Here is a 22389-nt window from a genome sequence, read left to right on the forward strand (position 1 = left end):
CGGTTAACGACGATCAAACCTTGTCAACCTCGGTCAACGTGAAGAAAATTCCGATGTTGTTCGGGACGGGGTGTTATAGTATGTACAACCATCCATCTTTCAAAATGGTAAATTTCACATCGCTCATAGCACGTATGCATCCTGCAGCATGTAAATACCCAATAACCCCTCTTTAAGGCATTTGCTCAACGATATATCCAGTCGTTACAGCTCTTGTGTCAGTTTCTAATTCATTTACTTTTTGTGATGGTTAACTACCTTATTGTTTTCCTCAAAGAGAAGCTCCAAGAGCTTGCTTTGCTGATTCACGGCCATGAATTTGAACAACTTACAAAACATCTATTTCAAATTCCATAGCGGAACAAGTGAACACCTTAGAACTTGCAATTCTAATCTGGAATTGGAAGAGAGCCTTTTAAATGAGTGTGCTGGATTGGTTAGTAAGTTCGAGAATGTCAGCGCCTGGGCTCTAACTGCAAGTCTCTTTCTTTTGTATACCGAAACCTGTGTAAGGTAAACACTGGACTTTAGGTGGTGATGAGCTACACTATTCTAGAGACTATATTGATTAAGTTATTACTGGTTTAGGAAAATTTTCATTTTGATTGAATCTATTATTATTATTATTTTATAGATTTCTTTGATTTTTAATTAAATGCAGAACCCTTTTGATGTTCTTATGCAAAGTACTAACTAATTAAAACCGAAACAAACAGGATACACAATTTAAGAGAATACAGTTAGGGAGGGGAAAACATATAGCAATTCATTAAGGTAGAAAGAATACAAAAGAACTCTTATATTGTTTGGTTAAAAGCACAATTTAGAAACAAAATTACTTGACCAGGTCTATCCTTAGCTGTAACAGCTTCTTTGGCATTTTCATCGGCTGTTTCCTCCCTTTTTTTGAACGCCGAATATATTTGGCACTTATCATTTTCAATGATATTGAATGGTGCATGCATATTGTAATTCTTATGTTATACCTAACACTATATGCAAAGTTATTTTAAAAAGAAGAAAAAGAAAAAAAATTATTCGAAAGCTCGTAGATTTTTCAAAATCAAATTGTTATGCGTGTACCAATAATTTTTGTCCTAGAGAATCAATTAATGGGGATGTACATGACACCGACCCAGATAGAACCCTAAAATGCTCGGATATATAACTAATTATAACTAATTAGCATTTGAAACTTGCCAGAGTAAACTCAAACTTCATCAAATTAATTTCCAAGTGGCTAGTATTTTAATTTTGGGCTAACTATACTTTTGGCCCTCTAGTTTGCTTTCAGTTTCAATTGAGTGTCCCAAATTTCAATTTTTTTAGGCCTCCATTTTTATTTTAATTGAAATCTTTAATTTTAGCTTTATATCAATATGATCATTGTATATTTAACCTTTTATGGTAGGGACTTTTATTTAGTTTTTAATATTTTAAGTTAATAATTTATTTAGTTTTTAATATTTTAAGTGAATAATTTTTTTAAAAAAAATTTAATATGACACTCATTTTGAATAAAATTTTCATAAGATTTTATGGCCAAAAAAAAAAATAAAAAAAGGAGAATTTTAATTAAAAAAATTGAAAATTGAGCCTAAATTGAAATCAAAATGAAAATGGAACATGCACACAATTAAAAAAAATAAATAAATAAAATTTAATATGCAAAACCAAATTGATTAGTCAACGTGGATAGCATTTTTATTGTTCAGTCACCATATCTTCTAAAATAAGCTAAGAAACAGTCGTTGTTTAAAAATTAATTTTGATGTTTATTATATTAAAGATATAAAAAAAAGAAATTGCTTATACAGTAAATAGAATATTTTATTGTGATAACTTCTTGCAAGGAAATAATCCCTACAAGATAAAGTACAAGTAGCCAAGTCTATAAACATTAATGCTGCATGCATGCACAGTGCACTCGCAATATTTACAGCCTTATTCTTTAAAATATATACACGTATAGACATATATGCATATAGGAAAATTCTACGGTGCGAACTGATCTGCATGCGGACCACATCTAAAACTGATGTTTTTAGCGTCGATTTTGCTGTGTATGCTTTTTGCAAAAGTCGGTATTTTTTTTTCAAAAATTATCTGTAACACCCCGTCCTAAAGTATATCGGAAAATTAAAAAATTTGACCAAGGTTGACCAGGTTTGACCATCGTTGACCGAGAAGGGGTCAAATATTAACTTTTTACTCCTGATGGAATTTCATATTGACCGAGGTACCGTTACAAGGTACACGTTGTCACGAGTTCATAGACTAGTAGCACGTTGAAAACGGAGCTACGGTTTGAAAGTTATGAGCAAAACAAATTGAGGTCCAAACTGTCCAAGGGGTGCCGGAGTTGACTTTTTGTTCATGTAAATTTGAGCTTTGACTCATGCATGGTTGTGAAGTACTCATCGATACGAGTTCACAGACTAGCGGTACGTCCGATTTGGACATGTGATTTGAAAGTTATGGACCTGTAGAATTTTTCAAATACAGTATTATTTTAATATTATTTTTAAATGTGTAAACAGTGTGCCATGTGTGATTTAATAAAGGGTGCCATGTGTCACAACGGTGAGATGCCACATGTCAACCATGATTAAATATCATATTATTTTATTATTATTCTATACAATAATATTATTTTAATATTATTTAATTATTTTCTTTTATTTTCTTTTCCTTTCTTTTTCTTTTCTTTTCTTTTCCTTTATTCTTTTTTTTCCTTCCCCCACGTGGGAAAAACACCCCAGCCCCTCCGAGCCTTTCTTCTTCTTTCTTTTCCTTCCTTTTCCTCCTCTCGGGTCCTTGCCGTTTCTCAAATTCCGGCCATCGGACGGCCACACGCGCCGGCTAGGGAAGGAGCCCATTCCCCGGCGATGCCACCCTCCAAATTTCCCGGCCAAACGCCGTCGGACGGGCCGGTGAAGTCGGCGGCAGTGGGTTGAGTTTTCCGGCAATTCTCGTCGTTTCCAGCCAACCTTGTCAGGACCCGTCCAAAATTCCTCACCAGAACCCTAAACAAATCTTGATCCCAGGGAAACCCTACCGGACCTTCCAATGGAAAATCTGGTAGAACCTCCCCTAAGGGTTGGACTTACCACAAAATTTCTTGCACTGAAAACACATTTCTATATACACCCCCTTATTCCTCTCACATTACTACAATTTACCACAAATTTACAGCACTCTAAAATAATAACAGGGAATTAATGCAGTATTTAATAAAATATGTCCAATACAGTATACAGAGCATTATACAAATAAATATGAAATTTATTCAATGTTAGATAAAGAAGCAATACAAGATGGAGAGGAAAAAAAGGAAAGAAATGCTTCTTGGACTTTCGGCAATGAACTGAGACGTCGAGTTCGTTCCAGACGATCAACATCTCCCAACCTAGATCTAGGGGAACGGAATTTAAAAATATGATATGCTAATCATCTCAGTGAGTGACCCTATTTACTGTACAATTATAATAGTAACGACAATTATAGTACATTTGATTAATCAAGAATAAATAAGTAAGTAAATAATAATTAATTGAAAATAATATTTTCTCTCAAAACCCTCACCATTCACTCAATTGGAAAAGTTTCCCTTTTAAAACATTTTCGCAAAACCCGTTATTTGTATTCCCCGAAAACCAAGGAAACAATTAGTCAACTAAAATCAAATAAAATATAATAAATCAAGCATCCAAAATTTATAATAAAAATAAAATAGGAATAGAAATAAAAATAATTTTGTAACAATTATTAAATGATTACTAAATGTCATAAACAAATAATACAAAAATATTAATAAAACTTACATTAAGGCAATTCAGGAAATAATAAAATAATTAGAATGAATCAATTAATTGAACAATTAAATAAATGAATAATTAAATTGTCAGGACCCGTTCAAAATTCCTCACCGGAACCCTAGACAAGCCCTGATCCTAGGGAAACCCTACCGGACCCTCCAATGGAAAATCCGGCAGAACTTCCCCTAAGGGTTGGACTTACCACAAATTTCCTGCACTGAAAACACACTTCTATATACATCCCCTTATTCCTCCCACGTTACTACATGTTGATTCCACAAATTTACAGCACTTCAAATGAATAACAGTAAATCAGTGCATAATTAACAACTAAATGTCCGATACAGTATACAGAGCGTTATACAAATAAATATGAAATTTATACGATGACAAATAAAGAAGTAATACAGGATGGAGAGGAAAAAGGGAAGAAATGCTTCTTGGACTTTCGGCAATGAACTGAGACAACGGGCTCGCTCCGGACGATCAACATCTCACAACCTGGACCTAGGGGAATGAAATTTAAAAATATGAGATGCTAATCATCTCAGTGAGTGACCCTATGTAACACCCCGTCGCAAAGTACAACGGAAATTTTCCAACTTTGACCAAGGTTGACCGTTGACCATTGATTTTGACTTTGACCGTTGATCAAGGGGTCAAAAGTTGACTTTTTGATTTGGATGGAATTCTAGGTTGACTGAGGTACCGTTGCGAAGTACACGTTGGCATGAGTTCGTAGACTAGTAGCACGTTGAAAACGGAGCTACGGTTTGAAAGTTATGAGTAAAAGAAGTTGAGGTCCAAATTGTCCAAGGGTGCTGGAGTTGACTTTTTATTCATGCAAAGTTGAGCTTTGACTCATGCATGGTTGTAAAGTGCTCATCGATACGAGTCCGTAGACTAGCGGCACGTCCGATTTGGACATGTGGTTTGAAAGTTACGGACCTGTAGAGTTTTTCAAATGCTGTATTATTTTAATATTATTTTTAAACGTGTAACAGTGTGCCACGTGTGACTTAATAAATGTGACCATGTGTCACCATGGTGAGATGCCACATGTCAACCATGTTTAATACCAAATTATTATATTATTGTTATTTTATGTAATAATATTATTTTTTAATATTATTTAATTATTTTTAATTTATTTCTTTTTATTTCTTTTTCTTTTCTTTTTTCTTTTTTTTTTCTTTTTTCTTTTCCCCCACGTGGGAAAAAAAAGGGGACCCAGCCCCGATCCCTCTTCTTCTTTCTTCTTCTTCTTCTTCTTCCTTCTTCTTCTTCTTCTCTTTTCTTTTCTTCTCTCCCTCGGGTCCATCGGCCTTCACCATTTCCGGCCACCCATTGCCCAGACGCGCTGGCCATAGACGTAGCCCAGCCACCGATGTGCTTGGCTGCCAAATTTGGTGGCCGGTTAGGTGGCGACGCGCCCAGATCGGGCAGTGGAAGCGGCGGCAGCCGTCCCTCTCTCTCCGGCCGAATCCGCCGTGCTCCGGTGCACCTAAGCTGCACCGACCACACCAACCGGCAGCCCATCATGCTAGCTTCGTCGAAGTGTGCTCAGGTCTCTGGGGAATCTATCGACGCGCCGAGAAACCTCCATGGAAGCCGGCGGCAGCAGCTCGTCCTGTCACCGAATTCTTGCCATTTCCGATCGGGTTCTCGGTCCCTTTCCCTTAATTTGGACCCTCTGATTCCGATTCTGATCTCCAATTAACTCAACTCCCGTCGATTTGCGAGATACGAGGAGATCAAGACCGACCGAAGTTTTCCGACCAAATTCCGGCCACACCGGTTGAATTGAGTTCAATGGAGGTTGGTAATGTGATCCTCATCTCACAAGCTTTCCATAGACATATAATTTGTCAATTTTGGTTAATGTTTGTGTTAGACCCCCCGGGTACCGGGTATTATTTATCCGAATAAAATATTAATTTATTTGACTGTGTGTGAATTGTGTTCTAGGAGCACGGATGAGTCGTGGAATTGATCCTATGGAGGATCTTGGATTAATTGCGTACTCCAGGTGAGTGACCCACCTTTAAAAATATTTTGGGGCAATTAATTATATTTATTTGGTGTTTAATTGATATATGCAATTATGCTCATGTGGTGGAAAATTAATTATAGTTGTGCAAAAATATTATTTTATAAGTACATATATGTTTGCTGGTGCTAAACGGAATTTTGGGTTATCCAAAAACCCTGATTTTTATTATTGTGATTTAATTGTATTTATTACACATGAGCAAAGTATTTTCATTAATCAATTGTGTTTGGATTTTTATTGTCAGGACCCGTCCAGAATTCCTCCTCCGGAACCCTAGACAGCCCTGATCCCAGGGAAATACCACCGAACCTTCCAACGGAAAATCCGGCAGCACCTCCCCTAAGGGATTTACTTACCACAAATTTACCTGCACTGAAAACACACTTCAAAAATATCCCCTTATTCCTCCCACAAACTACAAATTGGTTCCACAAATTCCAACACTTCAAAACAAAAATACAGTAATCCAGTGCAAAATAAATACAACAAGAATGAAAGAAATAGTACAACCGCAATAAAGAAGAACAGGGTACTTCACGAAGTAAAACAGCGAGGAAGATCAAGTCCGCTCCGAGTGAACACCGACAACCTGGTACCTAGAGGAACGGAATTTAAGAGTGTGAGATGCTAATCATCTCAGTGAGCGACCCTACTACTATACCATATAATATCACAGTAATAAGTATAAATAATAATTATTTGGAAATAATATTTTCTCTCAAAACCCTTACAATTCTCTCAGTTGGAAAGGTTCCCCTTTTAAAACAATTTCACAAAACCCTTTATCCATATTCCCCGAAAACCAAGACATCAATTAAATACCAGAAGCGGTAACAATTATATTTTTAATTCCAATTCAGTTTCCAAACATTTTATTTTTAAAACACAGTTCTGAAAATCATTTGATGCACCCACTATATACCAGTGGCGCCAACAGTACCCAGCGTCCCAAGGTACCGCCAGACAGGAGGTTATAGAAAGAAACCGGCATACGGTCGCGTGGCGTCCCACTGCGCCGCTGCTAACCTGGTGTCCCGGCCAAAGGGGGGTGGCCGCCCTCTCCGATGGCATCCACAGGACACCCTCATAATATCAACCGCGCGCTACTCACACCCACCTGCGCGCTAATCACAACCGTGTGCACACTAACCATATCACATATACCATATCACATAATCAGAACACCAGTACGTGCACGGTGCATCTAAAAATTATAAAATCCATAAATTTAAATCATAAAACAAATTTCACATTTTTCATAAGCATAGCGGGCATAATCCATCCGCTTGAACCGGGAAATTCTCCACAATTTCCTTATAATCCATACCATAAATTCCATGATTTTCAAATCCACCAACTTCCAAATCCATCAATTCAAATATCCACATTTTCCCAATAGCATAAATAATTTCTCGAAATATCATAATCAAATCTCATAATATTCCATGGGCATATTTTATAAAAATTGAAATCACCAATATAACCAAATATTTTCTTTGAAATATTTGAAAATCAAATCATGCCCAATTTACCATTAAAACCACACCAATTTCAAAATCCTCAAAACCATAAAATAATTCCACATGGCATAAATTGTAGAATTCGCATTTTCTTAAATCCAATAAATTCATAAATAATTCTACAATAAATTCAATAAATATTTGGCACATAGAAATTAAATTCCAAATATTTAATTCACACATAATATATTCATCAATTAAATTCCCCAAAATTAATTTGAAGGTGGGTCACTCACCTTGTGCACGTATCTCAATCAAGATCCTCCGCAGGATCGACTCCGCTACTTGCACGTGCACCTAAAACATCCACAGTACCAAAACCACAAATATTAATATTTTATTCGGGTAATCCCCAAATGGGTACCCGGGGAGCGAACACCAAACGATAACTAAAATTTACGAATTATATACCGAATCGAAGCTCGAGTGATGCTAATCACAGATCCGGTCTTAATTTCTGATGATCGTACCCGACGGGGTCGGAATTTTATCGGGAAGCTTTTCGGGTTTCTGCTCCGCAATTCTCCCAAACCGTCGCGAATTGGTGGAAACGGAAGTCGGATTTGGGTTCAGGAGGTCGAACACTGCGGACTGGAGCTGGCCGGAATTTTCGGGTACTCGCCGGAACAGTAATTTCCGGCGGGCCGCCACGTCACCGGCAACCGTCGCCGGAACAGTATTTTCCGGCGGTGGCCGTTTGCTGTGAAATTTTGCAGATTTGTAGATCGTGAGGAGAGCAATCCAACGGGACCGACGGTGAGCAAAACGGAGGTCGGACGGCGGAGAAATCACCGTTTGAAGATTTTCGACCCCTCGCCGGAAAACGCTCCGATCCCGGCGCGTCGGTGGTCCGATGGCCGTGATTTTTGGTGGGTAGGCCGGACTTGAGGTGAGGATGCTGGGTGTATGGCGCGTGTACTGTATATCGGCCGGAATAGTGCCGATTCGCGGTGGCCGGCGGTGGAGGGAGAAAAATCGCCGCCAAACTTCGGACGTCCGATCCGGGCGCGTCCGGCGGCCGTTCGCCGTGAAATTTGGAGGTTTTGCCGGAAATGAGGTGGGCAATCTGGCTGGCCGGCGCGTGTACAGTAACTAGGCCGGAAAAACGTGAAAATGACCGGCGGCCGGCGGGCCCTCTCTCTCTCTTTCTCTCTCCTCTCTCTCTTTCTCTCTCTTCTCTCTCTTTCTCTCTCTTCCCCGAGAGTTTTTCAAAATTAAAACCCTGCGTGACACTGTTCATGCCACGTGGACCACTCAGAAGCTGACACGTGGCATTTCACTGTTCACGACCCAAAAACATTAAAATAATACGGTATCCGGTAAACTTCAAACGTCCATAACTTTTTAACCACATGTCCGATTTAAGCGTGCCGCTAGTCTATGAACTCGTATCGACGAGTACTTTACAACCATACAAGAGTCAACTCACAATTACATCACAAGAAAAAGTCAACTCCCGGCACCTTTTAGACAGTTTACACTTCAACTTGTTTTGCCCATAACTTTCAAACCGTAGCTCCGTTTTCGACGTGCTACTAGTCTACGAACTCAGGGCATCATGCACTTCGCCACGGTACCCTAGTCAACTCAAAATTCTCACCGAGTCAAAAAGTCAACTTTTGACCCCCTTTGGTCAACGGTCAACGGTCAACCTCGGTCAACGTGCACGGATTCCGGTGCGATTTGGGACGGGGTGTTACATTTATATTATTTTTTGGGCATAATTGGTTTAAATATTTTAAGAAAAATATTTGTTTAATTGGTGGTTTAAATTTTATAATTATGCCCGTGGAAATATTATTTGTTGGACCTCGTGTTATGAGAAAATTATTTTTATATCATTATCGATGGTTTCGTACCAGATATGTTAAAGGAAAATATGTGGGATGGTAAATTTGAAAATTGATATATTTTCTACAGTGATTTTGGAAAATCGGTACCGTTATAATTAATTTAGTAATTATTTTAGACGCACTCATACAGTATTGGTGTTCCGGTGTATATGTGGTTAGCGCGTAGGTATTATGTCTCCCGTGAGTTGCCATTGGACCGAGGCCAGGCAAGTCTTATATATTGCGCATCAGCCGCCCCCCTCCTTGGCCGGGATGACGGTTTCAGCAGCGGTACTATCGGGATGCCGAAGTGCCGTATGCAAGTTTTTCTCTTTAATCTCCCGCCAGTCGGTGTTCGGGACGCTGGGTATCGGAGGGCATCACTGGTATATGGTGTGGTGCGTCAAGTATAAATTTTCAGATAGAAATGTCAAACCCCAAAGTGTTCAAAATTATTATTTATATTTTATTACATTTTATTTATATTTGGGGTATTTATCTATTGTTTATTAAATTAATTGATCCCTTGGTTTTCGGGAAGTACGAATATCGGGTTTTGTGAAAATGTTTTAAAAGGGGAACATTTCCAACGGAGTGAATAGTGAGGGTTTTGAGAGAAAATATTACTTCAATTGTTATTATTATTTATTTATTTAATTGTTGGTATTAATTAAATTCCTTTATTTGTTATATGATAAATATTAAAAGTGTTCAGTAGATAGGGTCACTCACTGAGATGATTAGCATCTCACGTTTTTAAATTCCGTTCCCCTAGGTCCAGGTTGGGAGACGTTGATTGTTCGGGGCGAGCCCGACATCTCAGTTCATTGCCGAAAGTCCAAGTAGCATTTCTTCCCTTTTTCCTCTCCATTTTGTATTACTTCTTATCTGTCATTGTATTAATTCCATATTTATTTGTAAGATGCTCTGTATACTGTATTGGATGCATTTTATTAAATACTGCATTGATTCCCTGTTGTTCATTTGGAGTGCTGTAAGTTTGTGGAATCAACTTGTAGTAATGTGGGAGGAATAAGGGGATGTTTATAGAAGTGTGTTTTCAGTGCAGGAAATTTTTGGTTAGTCCTACCCTTAGGGGAGGTGCTGCCGGATTTTCCGTTGGAAGGTTCGGTGGTATTTCCCTGGGATCAGGGCTTGTCTAGGGTTCCAGTGAGGAATTTTGGACGGGTCCTGACACCCTATCTATTGTACAATTATAAAACGACGATACTTATGGCACATTTGATTAATTGGGAATAAATAAGTAAATAAATAATAATTAATTGAAAATGATATTTTCTCTCAAAACCCTCACTATTCACTCCGTTGGAAAGATTTCCCTTTTAAAACATTTTCGCAAAACCCATTATTTGTATTCCCCGACAACCAAGGAATCAATTTGTCAATTAAATATCAAATAAAATATAATAAATCAAGTATCCAAAATTTATAATAAATAAATTGAAATAAATAACTTAAAACAGTTACTAAATAATTAATCCATGTCATAATAATTAATACCGAAATATTAATAAAACTCACATTAAAACAATTCATGAAATAATTGTTTAATTAAAATAAATCAATTTATTGAAGAATTAAGCAAAGGAAAAATTAAATCAATTTAAAACCTCCATTTGAAATAAATAATAAAAACAACATTAAATATATTCTTAATTTAAATAAAATTTCAAAATATTTATTTTGAAATCCAAGTTCTGAAAATCACTTGATGCACCCACTATATACCAGTGGTGCCAACAATACCCAGCGTCCTAAAGTACCGCCAGACAAGAGATTAAAGAGAGAAACTGGCATACGGTCGCGTGGCGTCCCACCGCGCCGCTGCAAACAGGCGTCCCCGCCATGGAGGGGCGGCCTACCTTTATCCGATGGCAAACACAGGACAACCCCATAAATCACTTGCGCGCTACTCACACCCACCTGCGCGCTAATCACATCCATATATACAGAACACTAGTACGTGTATGGTGCATCTAAAAATCATAAATCAATACATCTCAAAATCCCAAATTTTCCATAAACATACCGGGTTTATTCCATCCAATTAAACTCGTAAATTTTCTACAATTCTTTTATAATCATCGTCATAAATTCATCGCATAAATACCATAATTTTCAAATCTACCAGCTTTCAATTCCACCAATTTAAATATTCAAATTTTCCAATGGCATATATATTTTTGAAATATAATAAGTTAAATCACATAATGTTCCATAGGCATAATTATAAAAATTGAAACCACCAACTTAAACAAATATTTTCCTTGAAATATTTAAAAATCAAATCATGCCCAAAAATAATATTAAAATCCCAATATAATTAATTAATTGAAACCACCTTGCTCATGCGCGATAAATACAATTAAATCACAATAATAATCAGAAATTCATTAATAATCCAAATTTTTATTTAGCAGCAATAAACATATGTATACATATAAAATAATATTTTTCCCACAATTATATTTAAATTCCACCACATGAGCATAATTCCGGATATCAAATTAACACAAAATAAACATAATTAATCATCCCAAAATAGTTTTAAAGGTGGGTCACTCACCTGGAACACGCAATTAACCTAAGATCCTCCATGGGATCAGTTTCACGACGCACATGTGCTCCTAGAACAACAATTCACACACAGTCAAATAAAATAATATTTTATTCGGGTAAATAATACCCGGTACCCGGGGGGTTAAACACAAACGTTAACCAAAATTGACGAATAATATACCGAATCGAAGCTTGAGTGACGAGAATTACGAATTTGGTCTTACTTCCCGGAGATCGGACCCGAGGTGGCCAGAATCTCGCCGGAAAGCTTTTAGGATTCAACTCTTCGATTCTCTCAAACCATGGCGAATTGGAGGAAAAGGATATCGGATTTGGATTCAGGGGGTCAGAATTAGTGGAGAGGGACCGGCGGTGCAACTGGGTACTAACCGGAACTAGATTTTCCGGTGAGCCGCCGCAGTCACTAGCAACCGTCGCCGCCGCCGACGCGTCCGGCGGCCGATGGTTGAGATTTTTGGGGGTTTTGTAGATCAAGGGGAGAGGGTTCCAACGGGATCGACAGTGAGGCAAACGGAGGCCGGATGGTGAAGAGATTTGGGTTTGAAGATTTTCGGCCCCTCGCTGGAAAATACTCCGATCCCGGTGCGTCAGAGGTCCGGTGGCCGTGAAATTTGGTGGGCTGGCTGGAAATGAGGAGGTGGTGAGGGGTGGCTGGCGCGTGTGGCCTGAAAATGACCGAAAATGGGTCAAACGGCGGTGGCTGGTGGTGGAGGGGAAAAATGGCCGTCGTCGAAAAACGCTCCGATCTGAGCGCGTCGCCGGTCGGTTGGCCGTGAAATTTTGGGGGTTGGCAAGGAATGGAGAGGCGCTCCTGCCTGGCTGGCGCGTGTGGCAAGATTCGGCCTGAAAATTTTGAAACTCCTGTGGCCGGCGATTTTCTCTCTCCTTATCTCTCTTTCTCTCTCCTTCCCGTCGTTTTGCCAAATAAAAGCCACCGTGGGTGACACTATTCACCCACGTGGACCTCTCAGATGTCGACACATGGCATCACTGTGCACTTAAGCCAGATATTGTAACACCCCGTCCCGAACCATGTCGGAATTTTTGCACGTTGACCGAGGTTGACCGTTGACCGAAGGGGTCAAAAGTTGACTTTTTGGCCCGGTTGGAATTCTGGGTTGACTAAGGTACCGTTACGAAGTACACGTTGGCACGAGTTCGTAGACTGGTAGCACGTTGAAAACGGAGCTACGGTTTGAAAGTCATGAGCAAAACAAGTTGAGGTCCAAACTGTCTAAGGGGTGTTGGAGTTGACTTTTTATTCATGCAAGGTTGAGCGTTGACTCATGCATGGTTGTGAAGTGCTCGCCGATACGAGTCCGTAGACTAGCGGCACGTCCGATTTGGACATGTGGTTTGAAAGTTATGGACCTGTAAAGTTTTTCAAATACCGTATTATTTTAATATTATTTTTACACGCATAACGATGTGCCACGTGTGACTCAATGAAGGTGGCCATGTGTCACCATGTTAAAAAGCCACATGTCAACCATGTGTAAAATCAAATTATTTTTATTATTATTTTAAATAATAATATTTTTATTTAATTAATTTGAATTTATTTGTTTTATTTTCCCTTTTCTTTTTCTTTTTCTTTTTCTTTTTCTTTTCTTTTCCCCACGTGGGAAAACACCATTTCTTTTTTTTTCTTTTTCTTTTCTTTTTTTTCCTTTTTTCCTTCTTCTTCCCCGAGCACCAAAACACAAAACACACAGTTTTTTTTCTCCCACCGGCCGTCCCTCTCTCTCTCCTTGCTGCACTTTTTTCGGCCACCCATACAGTACACGCGCCGGCCACCGTCCAAGCCCACCACCTCGCGACCTCGGCCACCAAATTTCCCGGCCAGCCGCCGCCGGACGCGCCCAGATCGGGCCGGCGAAGTCGCGGCGGCGAGGTGAAATTTTTCCAGCGATTCTCGCCGTTTCCGACCAACCCAGCCCATCCCGTACCTCTATCCCACTATTTTCGACCCCTCTGAGTCCATTTCCGGGGTTAGATTGCCCAAAATCCCCACCGTTTGAAAGATCCCTCAAGATCAAAACTGGCCGATGGAGACCGGATTTGTGATCCTCGTCCCACGAGCTTCGATTCGGTATATTATTCGCCTATTTTAGTTAACGTTTGTGTTTGACCCCCCGGGTACCGGGCATTATTTATCTGATTAAAATATTAATTTATTTGACTGTCTGTGAATTTTGTTCTAGGAGCACCGGTGAGTCGTAGAATTGATCCCGTGGTGGATCATGGGTTAATTGCGTGTTCCAGGTGAGTGACCCACCTTTAAAAATATTTTTGGGGTAATTAATTATATTTATGTGGTATTAATTTGATATGTGTAATTTGTGCTCATGTGGTGTACTTTAAATATAATCGGGAAAAAATATTATTTTATATATATTTACCCATTGGTAATAAATGGAAATTTTGGGGTCATTAAGAAATTCCCGATTATTATTTTATTATGAATAAATGATATTTATTACACATGAGCAAGTATTTTCAGTAATTGATTGTGTATGGATTTTATATCATTTTTGGTCAATTAATTATGTTTAAATTGGTATTTCAATTATGCTCATGTGGTGTGATTTAATTATGAATTATATTGTGGTTTAATTTATTATGCATGAGCAAGGTGTATTTTGGTAGTATTTGTACGTGGTTTTTAAATTTGATTTTCCGGGCATAATTGGGTTAAATATTTTACGAAAATATTTGGTTAAATTTTATAAATTTTGCCCGTGGTATTTTTTATTATTGAACCTTGTACTTTGAGAAAATTGAGGTTTGTTGGTTATCAATGTTTCGTACCGGGTTATTAAATAAAACTATGTGGGATGGTAAGTGTGAGAATTTAATGTATTTTCCACGGTAATTTTGGAAAACGGTACGGTTGGTTATAAATGTTTATTTTTAGACGCACTCATACAGTATTGGTGTTCTGGTGTATGGTGTATGGACACGTGGTAGCACGCGGTTATTATGTGGTTTAGCGTGCGGTTATTACTTCACCCGTGAGTTGCCATTGGACCGTGGGCAGGCAAGGTTATTGTTGTGCACAGCCGCCCCCCTCCTTGGCCGGGTTGATGGTTTTAGCAACGGTACTGTTGGGACGCCGAAGTGACCGTTGCAGGTTTCTCTATTTAACCCCCCCGCCAGTCGGTGCTCAGGACGCTGGGTATCGGAGGGCATCACCGGTATATGGTGTGGTGCGTCGGTGTAAATTGCAAATAATGTTTTAAACCCCAAAGGTGTTCTAAAATTATTTATTATAATTTATTGCAGTTTATTTATATTTGGGGTATTTATTTATTTGTTGTTTGTTAAATTATTTGGTCCCTTGGTTTTCGGGAAGTATGTACATCGGGTTTTGTGAAAATGTTTTAAAAGGGGAACATTTCAAACGGAGCGATTGGTAAGAGTTTTGAGAGAAATTATTACTTCATATGTTTATTTATTTATTTATTTAATTGTTCGGTACTGGTTAATTAAATTCCTTTATTTTTATATTATTATTATTAAAGGTGTTCAGTAGTTAGGGTCACTCACTGAGATGATTAGCATCTCATACTCTTAAATTCCGATCCCCTAGGTCCAGGTTGGAGACGTTGATTGTCCGAGGCGAGCCCAACGTCTCAGTTCATCGCCGAAGGTTCAAGAAGTTTTTCTTCCCTTTTTTCCTCTCGACCTTGTATTGCTTCTTTATCTGTCATTTTATAAATTCCACATTTATCTGTATAATGCTCTGTATACTGTACTGGACGTGTAGTTGTTTTTATGCACTGGACTGTTGTTGTTTTTTAGAAGTGCTGAAATTTGTGGAACAATTTGTAGTTTGCGGGAGGAATAAGGGGTGTTTATAGAAGTATGTTTTCAGTGCAGGTAGTTTGTGGTCAGTAAATCCCTTAGGGAGGCTCTGTCGGATTTTCCATTGGAGGGTCCGGTAGGGTTTCCCTGGGATCAGGGCTGTCTAGGGTTCCGGGGAAGGAATTCTGGACGGGTCCTGACAGATATAATAAAATATTACGGTATTCGGAAAACTTCACATGTCCATAACTTTTTAACCGGATGTCCAAATTAGGCGTGCCGCTAGTCTACGGACTCGTATCGATGAGCACTTCACAACCATACAAAAGTCAAAGCAAAATTCTACAACCATAAAAAGTCAACTCCCGGCACCTTTTGGACAATTTGAATCTCGACTTGTTTTGCCCATAACTTTCAAACCGGAGCTCCGTTTTCGATGTGCTACTAGTCTACGAACTCGTGCCAACATGTAGTTCATAATGGTACCTCAGTCAACCTAGAATTCCATCCAAGTCAAAAAGTTAACTTTTGACCCCTTCGGTCAACGGTCAAAGTCAACGGTCAACGATCAACCCCGGTCAAACTTGGAAAATTTCTGTTGTACTTTGGGACGGGGTCTTACATAAATCAAATTAAAACCTCCATTTAAAATGAATGATAAGAACATAGTAAAATCGCTTGAAAATCAGCAAATCAATATAAATAGTAAAATAAATCATTTAATTAATAAAAGAAATGCTTAACTCAATTTAATCATCTATTTGAAGTAAATGATAAAACTATAAAAGAATTTATTTGAAAAACACCAATCCATTTATATAGTAAAATAATCAAGCTAAAATGCATTTTAGAAACATTGATTAAATAAATTATAAAAATTCCATTAGATACATTTTTATTTTAAATACTCTTAAAAAACATTATTATTTGGAAATAATATCGAAAGCTACTTGACGCCCCACACTATATACCAGTGATGTCTCACGATACCCAGCGTCCCGAGCACCCTGTAACGGGAGGTGAAAGAGAGAAACTTGCATACGATCGCTTCGGCGTCCCGACAGCGCCGCTGCTTAAACCGTCATCCTGGCCATGGAGGGGGCAGCTTATGGCCAATATCAAACTTGCCTGCCCTTGGTCCGATGGCAACTCACGAGAGACATTATAACTTGCGCACTTATCTACATATACAGTACAGAACACCAGTACTGTATGAGTGTGTAACACCCCGTCCCGAATCATGTCGGAATTTTTGCACGTTGATCGAGGTTGACTGTTGACTGTTGACCGAAGGGGTCAAAAGTTGACTTTTTGACCCGGTTGGAATTCTAGGTTGACTGAGGTACCGTTACGGAGTACACATTGGCACGAGTTCGTAGACTGGTAGCACGTTGAAAACGGAGCTACGGTTTGAAAGTGTTGAGCAAAACAAGTTGAGGTCCAAACTGTCCAAGGGGTGCCGGAGTTGACTTTTTATTCATGCAAGGTTGAGCTTTGACTCATGCATGGTTGTGAAGTACTCGTCGATACGAGTCCGTAGACTAGCGGCACGTCCGATTTGGACATGTGGTTTGAAAGTTATGGACCTGTAGAGTTTTTCAAATACCGTATTATTTTAATATTATTTTAATATTATTTTTAAACGCGTAACGATGTGCCACGTGTGACTTACGGAAGGTGACAATGTGTCACCATGGTGAAATGCCACATGTCAACCATCTGTAAAATCAAATTATTTTTATTATTATTTTAAATAATAATATTATTATTTGATTATTTAATTATTTTTATTTTTATTTCTTTTATTTTCCTTTTTCTTTTCTTTTTCTTTTTCTTTTTCTTTTCTTTTCCCCACGTGGGAAAACACCTTTTTCTTTTTTTTCTTTTTCTTTTTCTTTTTTTTTCCTTTTCTTCCTTCTCTTCCCCGACCCATCAACAAAAAACGCAGAATTTCTCTTCTCCCTTTCTCTCTCATTTGACTCTCTCACCCTCTCCCTGTTTGACCGGTGTTTCGCTGGATTTCAATCCCCAGAATGCTACATGCGTCGGCCACCGGTGTAGCCCGCCACCTCACGACCTCGGCCACCAAATTTCCCGGCCAGCCGCCGTCGGACGCGCCCAGATCGGGCCGGCGAAGTCGCGGCGGCGAGGTGAAACTTTTCCGGCGATTCTCGCCGTTTCCGACCAACCCAGCCCGTCCCATACCTCTATCCCACCATTTTCGACCCCTCTGAGTCCATTTCCGGGGTTAGTTTGCCCAAAATCCCCACCGTTTGAAAGATCCCTCAAGATCAAAACCGGCCGAAGCTTCCCGACCAAATTCCGGCCACCTCTGGCGGAATTGGGGTCGATGGAGACCGGATTTGTGATCCTCGTCCCACGAGCTTCGATTCAGTATATCATTCACCTATTTTGGTTAACGTTTGTGTTTTACCCCCCGGGTACCGGGTATTATTTACCCGATTAAAATATTAATTTATTTGACTGTCTGTGAATTTTGTTCTAGGAGCACCGGTGAGTCGTATAATTGATCCCGTGGTGGATGATGGGTTAATTGCGTGCTCCAGGTGAGTGACCCACCTTTAAAAATATTTTTGGGGTAATTAATTGTATTTATGTGGTATTAAATTGATATCTGTAATTTGTCCTCATGTGGTGTATTTTAAATATAATCGGGAAAAATATTATTTTATATATATATTTACCCATTGGTGTTAAATGAAATGTTGGGGTCATTAGAAAATTCCCGATTATTATTTTATTATGATTAAATGATATTTATTACACATGAGTAAGTATTTTCAGTAATTCGTTGTGTTTGGATTTTATATAAATTTCGGGCATAATTGGGTTAAATATTTTATGAAAATATTTGTTTAAGTTGGTGGTTTAATTTTATAAATTATGCCCGCGGTATTTCAATTGTTGAATCTCGTACTACGAGGAAAGGTATGGTTTTATCTGTTATCGATGTTTTCGTACCGGGTTGTTGAATAAAAATATGTGGGATGGTGTTTTGTGAAAATTTGGTATACTTCCCACGGTAATTTTGGAAAACGGTACGGTTGGTTATTAATGTTTATTTTTTTAGACGCACTCATACAGTATTGGTGTTCTGGTGTATGGTGTATGGACACGTGGTAGCACGCGGTTATTATGTGGTTTAGCGTGCGGTTATTACTTCACCCGTGAGTTGCCATTGGACCGTGGGCAGGCAAGGTTATTGTTGTGCACAGCCGCCTCCCTCCTTGGCCGGGTGATGGTTGTAGCAGCGGTACTGTCGGGACGCCGAAGTGACCGTTGCAGGTTTCTCTCTTTAACCCCCCGCCAGTCGGTGCTCAGGACGCTGGGTATCGGAGGGCATCACCGGTATATGGTGTGGTGCGTCGGTGTAAATTGCAAATAATGTTTTAAACCCCAAAGGTGTTCTAAAATGATTTATTATAATTTATTGCAGTTTATTTATATTTGGGGTATTTATTTGTTTATTAATTTGTTTGGTTCCTTGGTTTTTGGGAAGTACGTACAAGGGTTTTGTGAAAATGTTTTAAAAGGGGAACTTTTCCAACTGAGAGAATTGTAAGGGTTTTGAGAGAAATTATTATTTTCCAATTAATTATTATCTATCTATTGTATTACCGTGGTATTATATTGTATAGTAGATAGGGTCACTCACTGAGATGATTAGCATCTCACACTCTTAAATTCCGTTCCCCTAGGTCCAGGTTGGAGACGTTGATTGTCCGGGGCGAGCCCAACGTCTCAGTTCGTTGCCGAAGGTTCAAGCAGTTTTTCTTCACTTTTTCCTCTTGAACTTGTATTGTTTCTTTATCTGTCATTTTATAAATTCCACATTTGTTGTATAATGCTCTGTATATTGTATTGGACGTGTAGTTGTTTTATTTATGTACTGGACTGTTGCTGTTTTTGAGAAGTGCTGAAATTTGTGGAACCAATTTGTAGTTTGTGGGAGGAATAAGTGGATGTTTTTTAAAAGTGTGTTTCAGTGCAGGTAATTTGTGGTAAGTAAATCCCTTAGGGGAGGCTCTGCCGGATTTTCCATTGGAGGGTTCGGTAGGGTTTCCCTGGGATCAGGGCTTGTCTAGGGTTCCGGGGAAGGAATTCTGGACGGGTCCTGACAGAGTGCGTCTAAGACAAATAACCAAGTTTATTATTAAAATACCAAAATTTCCAAAAATTCACCGTGGGAATTATACCACTTTTCAAATTCACATCCCACATTTTTCCTTTAATATCACCAGCATTAATACTTCGATAATATATATAATTTTTCTCATATCACAAAATCCATCGATACAATTATACAATTTTCAAATCCATCAACTTTCATTTCCATCAACTCAAATATACAATTTTCCAATGGCATAATATTTTTGAAACATAATTCTTTAAAACAATATTTTTCTCCAATCCTCAAAATCCATTTAAATCAACATATCCTTAAAACCACATAAATTTCATATATAATTTAATTTCACAAATCCTCAATACCATAAAATAATTTCCACAATGCATAAATTTATATAAATACATTTTTTATTAATCAAAATAAATTCACAAATAAATTCCACAATAAATCAATTAATATTAAAATCACAATTCCTTTAAATATCAAATTTCCATCAAATCTAAATTTCCATAATTTGTCAAAAATCATATATGATTTAATGCATATATACATTTCAATTTATTCAAATTGTGCCATCAAAATTTCAAATATAATTTTGCTAAATATTTAACACATAAATATTAAATCGAAACATTTAATTGTCACAAAATAAATATAATTTAACACCTGAAACTAAGTTTGAAGGTGGGTCACTCACCTCGAGCACGCAATTAATCCAAGATCCTCTATGGGATCAATTCCACGACGTACACGTGCTCCTAGAATAACAATATTGCACAACTCAAATAAATTAATATTTTATTCGGGTAAATAATACCCAGTACCCCGGGGGTTTAACACAAACGTTAACCAAAATTGATGAGTAATATACCGAATCGAAGCTTATGGAACGAGGATCGCATTACCGGCCTTCATTGACCCCAATTCGGCCGGTGGTGGTCGGAATTTTCCCGGGAAGTATAGGCCGAGCTTCACCTCCTCATAACTCACAAACCACTTCGAATTTAAAAAATTTGAGGCCATATTTGAACTCAGAGGACCCAAAATAGGGGGAAAAGGGTGGAAGACCGGACTGGGTTGGCCGGAAACGGCGAGAATTGCTGGAAAACTCAACCCGCTGCCACCAACTTCATCGGCCCGATCTGGGCTCGTTCGGTGGCATTTGGCCGGGAAATTTGGAGGGTGGCATCACCGGAGACTGGGCTCCCTCCCTGGCTGGCACGTGTGGCCGTCCGGTGGCAGGAATATGAGAAATAGCAAGGGCTCGAGAGGAGGAAAAGGAAAGAAAAAGAAAGAAGAAGAAAGGCTTGGGGTGGCTGGGTGTTTTTCCCACGTGGGGGAAGAAAAAAAAGAAAAAGAAAAAAGAAAAAGAAATAAAAAGAAAAGAAAATAAAATAATTAAATACTATTAAAATAATATTATTGTATAGAATAATAATAAAATAATATGGTATTTATTCATAGTTAACATGTGGCATCTCACCATTGTGACACATGGCACCCTTTTATTAAGTCACACGTGGCATACTGTTCACATATTAAAAAAATAATATTAAAATAATACTGTATTTGAAAAATTCTACAGGTCTATAACTTTCAAATCACATGTCCAAATCGGACGTGCCGCTAGTCTACGGACTCATATGGACGAGTACTTCACAACCATGCATGAGTCAAAGCTTAACTTTGCATGAATAAAAAGTCAACTCCGGCACCCCTTAGACAGTTTGGACCTCAACTTGTTTTGCTCATAACTTTCAAACCGTAGCTCCGTTTTCGACATGCTACTAGTCTATGAACTTGTGACAACGTGTAATTTTTAATGGTACTTTGGTCAATGTGAAATTCCATCAGAAGCAAAAAGTTAATATTTGACCCCTTCTATATCAACGACGGTCAAACCGGATCAACTTCGGTCAAATTTGAGAAATTTTCGGTGTACTTTGGGACGGGGTGTTACAAACCCAGTCCGATCTTCCACCCCTTTCCCCCTATTTTGGGTCCTCTGAGTTCAAATATGGTCTCCAATTGTTTAAATTCGAAGTGGTTCGCGAGTTATGAGGAGGTGAAGTTTAGTCGGTACTTCCCGGGCAAATTCCAACCACCACCGACAGAATTGGGGTCAATGGAGGCCAGTAATGTGATCCTCATTCCATAAGTTTCGTTTCGGTATATTAATCGTAAATTTTGGTTAATGTTTGTGTTAGTCCCCCGGGTACCGGGTATTATTTACCTTAATAAAATATTAATTTATTTGAGTTGTGTAATATTGTTGTTCTAGGAGCACGTGTGCGTTGTAAAATTGATCCCATGGAGGATCTTGGGTTAATTGCGTGCTCGAGGTGAGTGACCCACCTTCTAAATTATTTTGGGTGATTAATTATATATTTTGTGTTAATTGATTATTTGGAAATTATGTTTTATGTGTTAGTGATCTAATAAAATTACTCTTTAGTTTTATATTGTTAATTTATGATAATTTCAATGTGTGTTTTGGCGCCAAAAATATATTTGTGAATTAAAGGAATTGTGGTTTTAATTCCTTTAATTTATTGTTATGTTTATTATTAGATTTATTGTGCAGAGTTATATGATTTTAATACTTATG

General features: G+C 38.4%; 1 protein-coding gene across 11 annotated transcripts in view; it reads left to right on the forward strand.

Moving 5' to 3' along the window:
• Window positions 1-22389, forward strand: part of LOC107404210 (DNA-directed RNA polymerase III subunit 2) — a 104583-nt gene that overhangs the window by 23258 nt on the left and 58936 nt on the right. The gene's annotated exons all lie outside the window — the stretch shown is intronic.

The sequence above is a fragment of the Ziziphus jujuba genome, chromosome 8 (assembly GCF_031755915.1).
Source record: "Ziziphus jujuba cultivar Dongzao chromosome 8, ASM3175591v1".
Lineage (NCBI taxonomy): Eukaryota > Viridiplantae > Streptophyta > Magnoliopsida > Rosales > Rhamnaceae > Ziziphus > Ziziphus jujuba.